The following is an 8,511-nucleotide window of genomic DNA, read 5'->3' on the forward strand; positions in this document are numbered from 1 at the left end:
CTCTTTGATTTGCTAGAAGGAATTTCGTTCTTAATGCTTAGTGTTCAATTATCTTGGGAAAGAGATTGAATGCAATTGGGTTTCATGGGAACCTTGGGAAAGGAAACATGAAACCATGCTTGAAATCCCTTCTCACACTAGAGTAGAATCTGGGTTTTGGTGTTTGGATACGTGACATATAATCCTCCCTCTACTTGGACCTATAATGGTGTGTGGTATAATCAGGGACCAAGCATATCTCTCTTCATGAGCAATTAGACCAAGGAATTGGCTATTGATCAAGATCTGAGAGATTGAGTCACCAAGGGATCGGGGCTTAATCAATCATGATTGCCAAGAGGTCAATGAGTTGCATGATTGAAGAGGATATAAGCTAGATTTGATCCAAAGAGACAACATCTTCCAATCTCAATGAATTTCCCCATTCTTATCTATCCATTTCTTTACAGCTTATTTTTACATTCAGCAATTCCCCATTCCCATTTACATTCAAGTCATTTATGATTCTGCCCTTTACTTTCTGCCATTTATATTTCTGTACTTTATTGCCTTTCTTTATATTCTAGTCATTTACATTTATGTCATTTACAATTCTGCACTCTACAATCTTATTGATCCGCTTGACTAATTCATCAATTGATTAAAACTGCTCGACTTTGCCAATCTCTGTGGATACAATCCCACTCCACTGTGGGTTATTACTTGACGATAATTTTGGTGCGCTTGCCAAAAGGACTAATTCACCAATTTTGAATGGGGTGTGAATTCCAGTCATCAAGTTTTATGGCGCTGTTGCCGGGGATTGGCTTAAATTTGATAGTGATTAAACCAATTGGAGAGCTAGATTAAGCAATTTAAATTCCTTGTTATTTTATTTTGTTTAGCACTTTTTTTTATTTTCTTTTATTTTGAGTTCTATTTCTTTCTTCTTTGACTATTTTTATCATCCATATTTCCACTCTTCTAACTGTTTAATTAATTGCACCACTGACACTAACATCCACTCTAACAAGAATAACTTCTTTATTCAATTTTTTTCTCTTGTTTTTGCCTTGTTGGTTGTATGACAGGTAGAAGAAGCGGGGCTTCAACTTCCTTTGATTCTGAACCTGAGAGGACCTTCCTTAGATTAAGGAGGGAAGCAAGAGGGAAAAGAGTCGTTGGTGCTGAGGAAGAGGAAGAGTATTTTGAAACAAGCATGGAGGAGAACATGGAGAACCACCATGAAGAAGAAGCTCACAATGCTATAGAAGGCCCAGTAAATCTTGATGGGCAAGAAAGGAGAGTCTTAGGTTCCTACATCAACTCAAACCCAGGAAATTGTGGCAGCAGCATCCTAAAGCCAACAATTCATGCCAATAATTTTGAGCTGAAACCTCAGCTCATCACACTTGTTCAGAACAATTGCTCATATGGAGGAAGTGCCCAAGAAGACCCTAATCAACATCTCAGCACATTCTTGAGGATATGTGATACTGTAAAGTGGTTGGAATCATTCCCCAAGGATAGCCTAACTACATGGGAGGAGGTCGTGAACAGATTCCTTGCAAGATTTTACCCCCACAAAGAATCAATAGGCTGAGAGATGAGGTGCAAACTTTCAGACAACAAGATGGAGAAACACTCTATGAGGCCTAGGAGAGATTCAAAGATCTGACAAGAAGATGCCCACCAGAAATGTTCAATGAATGGGTACAACTACACATCTTTTATGAGGGACTATCCTATGAAGAAAAGAAGGCTGTGGATCATTCTTCAAGAGGCTCACTCAACAAGAAGAAAACCATTGAAGAGGCCATAGATGTCATTGAGACTGTAGCTGAAAATGAGTATTTCTATGCTTCAAAGATGACTCAGAAGAAGGGAGTGCTAGAGCTCAACTCTGTAGATATTTTGTTAGCTCAGAACAAAGCAATCACAGCTCAGATAGCAGCTCTAACTAAAAGGATGGAGGCCAACCAAGCCTCAGTCATTCAAGACCAAACTCCTCAACAAGAAGGGAATGCACCAAAATCTGAAGGTGACTGGGAACAAGCCAATTATGTGAACAATTCATCCAGACCACCATATGACCCACACTCTAAGACATACAACCCAGGTTGGAAGAACCACCCAAACTTTGGGTGGAGAAATCAACAAAACCACAACCAGGACCACAACAAGCCTCATTCATCAAATCAGCATTTCAGCCACAACCCCAACCATCAAACAGGGAACCATAGACCCTACCATAACTCACAAAACACATCATACCATAGTAACCAACCCACACACAACAACCTCAATCAAGATACACCATCCTCAACTATGCAACCATGTGAAATCAAGAGCAACTTTGAGAGGATGGAAGCTACAATAGCACAACTATCCTCATAAATTACTGGAGCAGTCTCCACCCTCATGGACAGACAAGCACAAACTGACAGAAGGATAGATGCTAATTGGTGCACGAAATTGTGATCTCAATGGCACCAACAACTTGGTACGCACAATTGTAATATCACTCTTCTTCACAACTTCGCATAACTAACCAGCAAGTGTACTGGGTCGTCCAAGTAATAAACCTTACGTGAGTAAGGGTCGATCCCACGGAGATTGTCGGCTTGAAGCAAGCTATGGCACCTTGTAAATCTCAGTCAGGCAGATTCAAATGGTTATAGAGTTTTAATAATTAAAAGATAAATAAAACATAAAATAAAGATAGAGATACTTATGTAATTCATTGGTGAGAATTTCAGATAAGCGTATGGAGATGCGTTGTTCCTTCTGAATCTCTGCTTTCCTACTGCCTTCATCCAGTACTTCATACACCTTTCTATGGCAAGTTGTATGTTGGGCATCACCGTTGTCAATGGCTACTTCCCGTCCTATCAGTGAAAATGGTCCTCTACGGTTTCCAACATGGCTAATCAGCTGTTGGTTCTCGATCGTGTAGGAATAGGATTTACTATCCTTTTGCGTCTGTCACTACGCCCTACAGTCGCGAGTTTGAAGCTCGTCACAGTCATCCCATCCCAGATCCTACTCGGAATACCACAGACAAGGTTTAGACTTTCCGGATCTCAAGAATACTGCCAATCGATTCTAGCTTATACCACGAAGACTCTGATCTCACGGAATGGAAGGCTCTGTTCTCAGGAAAGGCAACCATGCGTCGTGGACCAAGAATCCAAGAGATACACACTCTAGCTTGTTTTCATGTAGAACGGAAGTGGTTGTCAATCATGCGTTCATAAGTGAGAATGGTGATGAGTGTCACATAATCATCACATTCATCATGTTCTTGTGTGCGAATGAATATCTTAGAATAAGAATAAGCATGAATTGAATAGAAGAATAATAGTACTTTGCATTAATACTCGAGGAACAGCATAGCTCCACACCTTAATCTATGGTGTGTAGAAACTCCACCGTTGAAAATACATAAGAACAAGGTCTAGGCATGGTCGAATGGCCAGCCTCCCCAAATGGCATATGAATTCGAAAAAATAGGGAAAAAGACTAGACCGCTAGTACAATAGTAAAAAGTTCTATTTATACTAAACTAGTTACTAAGGTTACAGAATTAAGTAAATGATGCAGAAATCCACTTTCGGGCCCACTTGTTGTGTGCTTGGGCTGAGCATTGAAGCTTTCACGTGTAGAGGTCTTCTTTGGAGTTAAACACCAGTTTGTAACTTGTTTCTAGCGTTTAACTCTGCTTTGCAACTTGTTTCTGGCGTTTAACGCCAGAATAGGGCAGAAAGCTGGCGTTAAACGCCAGTTTACGTCATCTAAACTCGGGCAAAGTATGAACTATTATATATTTCTGGAAAGCCCTGGAAGTCTACTTTCCAACACAGTTGAGAGCGGGCCATTTGGGTTTCTGTAGCTCCAGAAAATCCACTTTGAGTGTAGGGAGGTTAGAATCCAACAGCATCTGTAGTCCTTCTTCAGCCTCTGAATCAGATTTTTGCTCAAGTCCCTCAATTTCAGCCAGAAATTACCTGAAATCACAGAAAAACACACAAACTCATAGTAAAGTCCAGAAATGTGATTTTTATTTAAAAACTAATAAAAATATATTAAAAACTAATCAAATCATGCTAAAAACTATGTAAAAACAATGCCAAAAAGCGTATAAATTATCCTCTCATCACAACACCAAACTTAAATTGTTGCTTGTCCCCAAGCAACTAAAAATCAAATAGGATAAAAAGAAGAGAATATACTATAAATTCTCAAACATCAATAAAACTTAGCTCCAATTAGATGAGCGGGACTAGTAGCTTTTTGCCTCTGAACAGTTTTGGCATCTCACTTTATCCTTTGAAGTTCAGAATGATTGGCATCTATGGGAACTCAGAATTCAGATAGTGTTATTGATTCTCCTAGTTCAGTATGTTAATTCTTGAACACAGCTACTTTATGAGTCTTGGCCGTGGCCCTAAGCACTTTGTTTTCCAGTATTACCACCGGATACATAAATGCCATAGACACATAATTGGGTGAACCTTTTCAGATTGTGACTCAGGTTTGCTAAAGTCCCCAATTAGAGGTGTCCAGGGTTCTTAAGCACACTCTGTTATTACTTTGGACCTCGACTTTAACCGCTCGGTCTCAAGCTTTCACTTGACACCTTCACGCCACAAGCACATGGTTAGGGACAGCTTGGTTTAGCCGCTTAGGCCAGGATTTTATTCCTTTTGGGCCCTCCTATCCACTGATGCTCAAAGCCTTGGATCCTTTTTATTACCCTTGCCTTTTGGTTTTAAGGGCTATTGACTTTTTCTGCTTGTTTTTTCTTTTTCTTTATTATTTTTTTTCGCCAATTTTTTTTTTCGCAAGCTTTTCTCTATTCACTGCTTTTTCTTGCTTCAAGAATCATTTTTATGATTTTTCAGATTATCAAATAACATTTCTCCTTTTTCATCATTCTTTCAAGAGCCAACAATTTTAACATTCATAAACAACAAATTTAAAAGACATATGCACTGTTCAAGCATTCATTCAGAAAACAAAAAGTATTGTCACCACATCAAAATAATTAAACTAATTTCAAGGATGAATTTGAAATTCATGTACTTCTTGTTCTTTTGTAATTAAAACATTTTTCATTTAAGAGAGGTGATGGATTCATAGGACATTCATAGCTTTAAGACATAGACACTTAAACACTAATGATCATATAGTAAAAACACAAACATAAATAAAACATAAGGCTCAAGAACCGAAAAATAGGAAAATAAGAACAAGGAGATTAAGGAACAGGTCCACCTTAGTGAGGGTGGCGTTTTCCTCTTCTTGAAGAACCAATGGTGCTCTTGAGCTCCTCTATGTCTCTTCCTTGTCTTTGTTACTCCTCCCTTATAGCTCTTTGATCTTCTCTAATCTCATGGAGAATGATGGAGTGCTCTTGGTGTTCCATCCTTAGTTATCCCTTGTTGGAACTTAATTCTCTTAGGAAGGTATTAATTTGCTCCCAATAGTTTTGTGGAGGGAAGTGCATCCCTTGAGGCATCTCAGGGATTTCATGATGAGGAATTTCCTCATGCTCTTGTTGAGGTCCATGAGTGGGCTCTCTTGTTTTCTCCATCCTTTTGATGGGCTTGTGATATGAATCTCTCTATCTCTCATGACTCAGAGGTGGAAGCAATTACCTTCCCTTTCCTCTTTCTTGAGGTTTCTCTGGCCTTAGGTGCCATTAATGGTTATGGAAAAATAAAAAGCAATGCTTTTACCACACCAAACTTAAAAGGTTTGCTCGTCCCCGAGCAAAAGAAGAAAGGAAGTAGTAGAAAAAGAAGAAAATGGAGGAGATGGAGGGAGAGAGTGTATTTAGCCAAGGGGGAGAAGTAGTGGTTGTGATGTGTGAAAATGGAGTAGTGTTAAGGGGTTTATATAGGGGTGGGTGGAGGGTAGGTTTCGGCCATTAGGGTTGGGTTTGGGAGGGAAAAGAATTTGAATTTTGGAGGTAGGTGGGGTAGGTAGGGATCCTGTGGGGTCCACAGATCCAGAGGGGTCAAGGACTTAACATCCCTGCTCCATTTAGGCGTGCAAATGCCCTTAGAATGCATGTCTGGCATTAAACGCCAGCTTGCTGCTTGTTTCTGGTGTTTAACGCCAATTTCATGCTCTGTTCTGGCGTTAAACGCCAGTCTGGGGCTTGTTTCTGGCGCTTAACGCCAGCTTGATGCTTCTTTCTGGCGTTAAATGCCAGTTTGATGCTTCTTTCTGGCGTTAAATGCCAGTTTGATGCTTCTTACTGGCGTTTAAACACCAGTAAGCTCTTCCTCCAGGGTGAGCTGTTTTTAATGCTATTTTTCATTCTGTTTTTGATTTTTTAGTTATTTTTGTGACTAAACATGATCATGAACCTAAAGAAAACATAAAATAACAATGGAAAATAAATAGATATAATTAAATAACATTGGGTTACCTCCCAATAAGTGCTTCTTTAATGTCAATAGCCTGACAGTGAGCTCTCATGGAGCCTCACAGATAATCAGAGCAAGGTTGGGGCCTCTCAACACCAAACTTAGAGTTTGGTTGTGGCCTCCCACATTCAAACATAGAGTTTGAATGTGGGGGTTTTGTTTGACTCTTTATTGAGAGAAGCTTTTCTTGCTTCCTCTCCATGGTTACAGAGGGAGATCCTTGAGTTTTAAACACAAGGTAGTCCTTATTCAATTGAAGGACCAACTCTCCTCTGTCCACATCAATCACAACTTTTGCTGTGGCTAGGAAGGGTCTTCCAAGGATGATGGAATCATCCTCATCCTTCCTAGTGTCTAGGATTATAAAATCAGCAGGGATGTAAAGGCCTTTGACCTGTACTAGCACGTCCTCTACCTGTCCATAAGCCTTTTTCATGGATTTGTCTGCCATCTCTAATGAGAATTTGGCAGCCTGTACCTCAAAGATTCCCAGTTTTTCCATTACAGAGAGTGGCATTAAGTTTATGCCTGACCCCAGGTCACACAGAGCCTTCTCAAAGGTCATGGTGCCTATGTTACAGGGAATTAGGAATTTACCAGGATCCTGTTTCTTTTGAGGTAATGTCTGCCTAACCAAGTCATTCAGTTCATTAATGAGCAATGGAGGTTCATTCCCCCAAGTCTCATTACCAAATAACTTGTCATTTAGCTTCATGATTGCTCCAAGGTATTTAGCAACTTGCTCTTCAGTAATATCTTCATCCTCTTCAGAGGAGGAATATTCATCAGAGCTCATAATTGGCAGAAGTGGGTTCATTGGAATCTCTATGGTCTCTATATGAGCCTCAGATTCCTTTGGTTCCTCAAAGAGAAACTCCTTATTGGTCAGTGAACGTCCCAGGAGGTCTTCCTCATTAGGATTCACATCCTCCTCCTCCTCTCTAGGTTCGGCCAAACCAAGTAAGGTTATGGCCTTGCACTCTCTTTTTAGATTCTCTTCTGTATTGCTTGGGAGAGTACTAGGAGGAGTTTCAATGACTCTTTTACTCAGCTGGCCCACTTGTGCCTCCAAATTTCTAATGGAGGACCTTGTTTCATTCATGAAACTTAGAGTTACTTTAGATAGATCAGAGACTATATTTGCTAAGCTAGATGGATTCTGCTCAGAATTCTCTGTCTGTTGCTGAGAGGATGATGGAAAAGGATTGTTATTGCTAAACCTGTTTCTTCCACAATTATTAATGCCTTGTTGAGGCTTTTGTTGATCCTTCCATGAGAAATTTGGATGATTTCTCCCTGAGGGATTATAGGTGTTTCCATAGGCTTCACCCATGTAATTCACCTCTACCATTGTAGAGTTCTCAGGATCATAAGCTTCTTCTTCAGAAGATGCTTCTTTAGTACTGTTGGATGCATTTTGCAATCCATTCAGACTCTGAAAAATCATGTTGACCTGTTGAGTCAACATTTTATTCTGAGCCAATATGGCATTCAGAGCATCAATTTCAAGAACTCCCTTCCTCTAAGGTGTCCCATTACTCAGAGGATTCCTTTCAGAGGTGTACATGAACTGGTTATTTGCAACCATGTCAATGAGTTCCTGAGCTTCTGCAAGCATTTTCTTCAGGTGAATAGATCCACCTGCAGAATGGTCCAATGACATCTTATACAATTCAGACAGACCATCATAGAATATATCCAGGATGGTCCATTCTAAAAGCAAGTCAGAAGGACACTTTTTGGTCAGTTGCTTGTATCTCTCCCAAGCTTCATAGAGGAATTCACCTTCTTTCTGTCTGAAGGTTTGAACATCCACTCTAAGCTTACTCAGCTTTTGAGGAGGAAAGAACTTGGCTAAGAAATCCGTGACCAGCTTATCCCAAGAGTTTAGGCTATCTTTAGGTTGAGAGTCCAACCATACTCTAGCTCTGTCTCTTACAGCAAACGGGAAAAGCATAATCCTGTAGACCTCAGGATCAACCCCATTGGTCTTAACATTATCACAGATCTGCAAGAATTCAGTTAAGAACTGAAAAGGATCTTCTAACGGAAGTCCATGAAACTTGCAATTCTGTTGCATCAGAGAAACTAATTG

General features: G+C 39.9%; 1 non-coding gene across 1 annotated transcript; it reads left to right on the plus strand.

Moving 5' to 3' along the window:
• The first annotated feature begins 8,137 nt into the window (after positions 1–8,137).
• On the plus strand, positions 8,138–8,241 carry LOC148580321 (small nucleolar RNA R71). Its single transcript, XR_015895703.1, has one exon. It is a non-coding gene; the product is annotated as a small nucleolar RNA R71 (small nucleolar RNA).
• Positions 8,242–8,511: the final 270 nt, after the last annotated feature.

The sequence above is a fragment of the Arachis ipaensis genome, chromosome B10 (genome assembly GCF_059453495.1).
Source record: "Arachis ipaensis isolate K30076 ecotype BB chromosome B10, ASM5945349v1, whole genome shotgun sequence".
Lineage (NCBI taxonomy): Eukaryota > Viridiplantae > Streptophyta > Magnoliopsida > Fabales > Fabaceae > Arachis > Arachis ipaensis.